This window comes from Macrobrachium rosenbergii, chromosome 7, assembly GCF_040412425.1.
Source record: "Macrobrachium rosenbergii isolate ZJJX-2024 chromosome 7, ASM4041242v1, whole genome shotgun sequence".
NCBI classification, from domain to species: domain Eukaryota; kingdom Metazoa; phylum Arthropoda; class Malacostraca; order Decapoda; family Palaemonidae; genus Macrobrachium; species Macrobrachium rosenbergii.
In genome coordinates this window covers 60,566,303-60,570,724 of record NC_089747.1, presented here as the reverse complement: position 1 = coordinate 60,570,724, position 4,422 = coordinate 60,566,303, and the positions used below count along the sequence as shown (strand labels likewise).

Below are 4,422 nucleotides of genomic sequence, written 5' to 3'. Positions count from 1 at the left end.
GTCTTCAGGTAGAGTGGCCATCTGATCGGGCTATGGAGAGACAATGATGTGAGTCTCTGATGGGCACCCTCTAAGTACTAGCCACACAGCTTTAGTGAAAAGTTGCCATACTGCAAAGGAGAGACAAGTGAAAGTGTCAGTAGAGGTCTTTGGCACCAAGTGCGTGGCTTCCTCGTAATGAGACTTGAGAGTGGCTTGGCCAAGTACGTTGTGGGTGTATCCCCATCGCCAATAAGCCTGTACCCATTCTTGAGGGATGGTGAACCCAAAATTTGTTGCTGTAACTCGATGAATGCACGATTAGAGAAGGATGCTCAACTTCATAACCAAATAATTCATCATCGAGTTGGTGATGTGCAAGAATGGATTAGCGAGATTCTCAGTGTTGTTGCCTACTGTCCAGAAAACCCAAAGGAATGGGGACGGGCCTGCACACCACAACAAAGAATGAAAAGCCTGTTAAGCTGAACTCCGATTGTTTTCTTGATGAGCAGCAGTAATTTTGTCTATTGTCTTCCCATAATTTTTTTAAGCTTGTTGAATTTGATACATTACATGAGTGGTGAATTGTCTACCGCCTTTGTTGTACACCATCATTATGCCTCGGATTTGGTTTAGCTTTCTCTCATTTCTATTAGAAAGTACTGTAGTAAAGAACCTGCAAAAGGAAAATAAAATCCCCATAGAAAGCAAAGCTTACTTGAATATGAAATATAGCCCAAACGTTCCTTTAATGAATAGATCAAGATACAGTAGTGAAGTGGAATGTGAAAACTGTCACTGAATACAATGGGTGAAAAAATCTTAGATAATATAAGGTGGCAGAATAACTAATAGAGTTTAATTATATCTAAGAAAAGGCAGCCTAAAATATCATTTAAATGGGGCTGAACTCAGTGCTACAAAATCAAGAAACTGCTTTTAAAATTCAGCATTCTGTGCAACTGACTTTTTGTGTGAAATGATGTTAAACACTCCAGATAACGTCAGACTTATCAATAGTGTTTAATTAGCTACAGGTCTTAATACAATTACTGCATTGTAGTGTTACGAAAAAACTTATTTACTTCTTAACGTAAATTGGTTATAAAAGGCTTTGAAACAAAAATATTTATGAAATGTACATGATAGTAACGTTATCCTTTTCAGTTCCCCAACAAAAGTGGTTATTACATTCATTCTTAACATATTAGTCTTAAACCCATTTTGCTTTTTAAAATTCTGAAAAGCCCCATTTTGGCAAGAATATTGAAAAGTAAAAGAATAGCCTATATCCACCTCATCCATGGAAGCTTGTAGGGTTCATGCAATGTATCGGTATGCATTATCTCGTGCAATATCAAAGCTTTGTCGTGGAACTTTCTCTTTTTAAGTAAAAACCAAACCGATTAACGAAAAATGAATAATATTCATTGGAATGTCATTATTTTCTGATACATTGCACACAAGCCATATACTAATTTAGCACTGGCAAAAACAAAGAAAAGACACATTCCTTACCATTCAGCAAACGCTAGCCAAGTGATGATATTGTAGCAAAATCTAAACTTCAAGTTTCTTTGTCTAGGGTCAGACGTGACCGATCAATCAAAACGCCCACACACCTAAGAAACAAGAGATTCTTTATGAGTCAAGTGTTTGTTGACTTAAGCCTAACACGGGGCTAGAACTTGTACAGTATTTAGAGGCTAAAAATCTCGACAAATAATGCGGGATGTCTATGTATTGAATTGAGATACCTGGGTCCAAGTGCCTGTCTGTTATGGAATAATCAGGAAAAAAAATTTATCGAAATCATTTGTTGACCCAAGCCCTATCACAACGTTGAACAGCTTTCAACTAAGAAGTTAGTTTACATATTTTAATGCTTAAGTGGTTCCTGGTTCCTCATCCCGTCGATCGGGCACAAACTCTAGTCGTTTCAGTTCATCTGTGATGTCGATTTGATACAAGCCAGAAATGACAAACACTAAAATTTACCTCCAGACGTTTACGAGATTTTTTTTTTTGTTTTGTTTTAATCAAAATGGTCGCTGAAGCAACACATGCAAAAATTTATCTCGTACAACTACATCGAAGTTTACGTAAATAACTAACACGTTTTACGACTGTCTTAATCTACTTTATAATTCCGTGGTTCTGTTGTAATAACAATAGCTTAGCCTAACACGCTGATCTTAGAAATTTTAATTTTCAAGGCTATATTTGATTCACATGCTAATTTCGTGATTCTGATTTACAGCTGACAAAGTATTAAATTATCACGCTTAGCCTAACGGATGTAATTAACAACTGATACAGTACTACATTATCATGCTTAGTCTAACGGTTCCTAACTAGCGGCACGGTTTGCGCCAGAGTACAATGTCTCACTAACACTGACAATACTTCATATTAAAATCCTCTTGCAGTAATAGATCGCGTAGCATAATTCGCCTTACTGGAGGACATTTCTTATCCTTCTGCCAACGGATTGGGTTTTATGATTTTTTTTAATACAGTGTCAGGATTCAGCGTCAGTAGTCATATCAATTACGTTTCTTATCTGCTTTATTCAGTAACTAATAGCTTGGACAATTCGAAAGACCGTGGGTTGTATCGAATAGTCTTAAGGATGTACTGAAATGGCTCAAAACGGCCGTAGTCCTTGAAGCAACGCCTTGTCTATAAATAAACAAACAAAAAAAGGAACAAAAATGAATCCACATTAATTACTTACAGGAAAAAAGTTCTAGACAAATGATAGTTATAGATGAAGAAGTCTCAGGTTAAAAAGAAAGTGGACGGCACAATTCCTTAAGTTACAGAACTTTGGGGAGATGAAAACCACTGACTGTGGTGTGTTAAACGGCAGTAAAGAACTGAGCCCTTTTTAACATTTACCTCAGCACAGGTTCTAAGTTCATCTCTTCGTGACGTGAGAAATACTGAAATATCCTTCAGTTATGCCTAATTCAGCCGGCAATTATCATTCAGTTACCATTTTCTGATATTAAACGAGATCTTGAATTTACCTAATTGATCAGAATTTGTGCACATTGGCAAATTCTTAAAGAATGGTGGGTATCGTGGTATTTCCTTTATGAATTGCTTTTGAAAAGTTTTTGTTTTTGTTATTTAGAAGTGCCGATTTCAGATATTTAATGTAATTAATGTTAATATACTGAAAAATTTCATAATAAAATAATACCTCCCTCAATCATTGACATTTGAAGGTATTTCCATAGTTGACCAATCGGTAGAGTGTGGAACACTGTTTTCCCTCACTGGTGATCTGAACCTCCCAGCTAAGCCCTACCGAGAAATGCACTAATATAAGACAAGGCACGAGATTTGGTAACTGAGAATATTTGAAGTATTTTTCAAAACATTGATCATTTCATACTCTGGTCATCAATGGCACATTCTACACAAGCAAGCTTCATAACTCATGACACTTATACGAAAGTTTTCAAGTTAAGACTTAAATCATGCGAACAAGTGTGCGCTTAACCCAGGCCTGTATGAAGGTATTTCTTTTAAATCACTAAAAAACTAATGTCACTAAGTTCATGTGAAGTTACTTAAATGTTTATCAGTAACTGATACCATGCCTGTAATGGCACTCCCAATTTTGCAGCTAATCGGCACGGCAGTAGTAATTATCTGTTTATGTATATTTTCTTTTGGTATTATATAGACCTATGGATCTTTTAACTTCGATAGAAAATAGCTAGTAAGAAGATCATTGCAGCTAATATCACAGAACTTTCAGGCAACAACTGAAAAATGACCATATTTGAATATCCTATATCACAGAAAATCACTTACTTTATCACACAAGCTTCGTACAACAAGTTCAGTATAATATTAAACTAAAACGAACTACGTTTACTGCCCCGGACCTTCCACTAACCTTCCACCCTCAGCTCCATCCCTCGTCCCTCTCCCACCAGATTTACCAATAAAGCAATTGACGATAAGTTGACGTAAAACATTAATTTCCTCGTAGACAGTCAACTTTAACAATGAAGCTTTTTTAACCCTCCCCCTTGACAAAGTTCCCTTATTATTATTATTTTTAAACGTCTTACTGCAATAATAATTATAAAATATATAAAAACTTTAATGGCATTAATATTCAAAGTGTTGTCATTTTAGACTGCTATGAAGCAAAGAGTCCTTCATTCATAATGTTAGTTGCCATAAGAATCTGAAATCACAGCAGGGATAAAGATTTTGTTAAATTACATCATCCAGACGGAAGACCATTTAATCGGTTTACTTTCTATCGCTTCAGCTTAAATGAGGTGTAATGATTAATTTGAACAAATACTTTTCATTACCTGAAAAAAAAAAGATCCTAAGGATTTTATTGGGTCCTGTGTCAGGAATTCATAGCTTTCAAATGACCAATTTACTATCAAAACGCACAAAATTCTA

General features: G+C 35.7%; 1 long non-coding RNA gene across 1 annotated transcript in view; it reads right to left on the bottom strand.

Annotated features, from left to right (window-relative positions):
• Positions 1 to 245: 245 nt before the first annotated feature.
• LOC136840543 (uncharacterized) overlaps positions 246 to 4,422 on the bottom strand; it is a 5,671-nt gene continuing 1,494 nt past the window's right edge. Inside the window, exons 2-3 of the long non-coding RNA XR_010853647.1 lie at positions 1,501 to 1,604; positions 246 to 658 (exon numbers count right to left, since the gene is read on the bottom strand). This is a non-coding gene — a long non-coding RNA (uncharacterized lncRNA). The remainder of the gene's footprint in view (positions 659 to 1,500; positions 1,605 to 4,422) is intronic.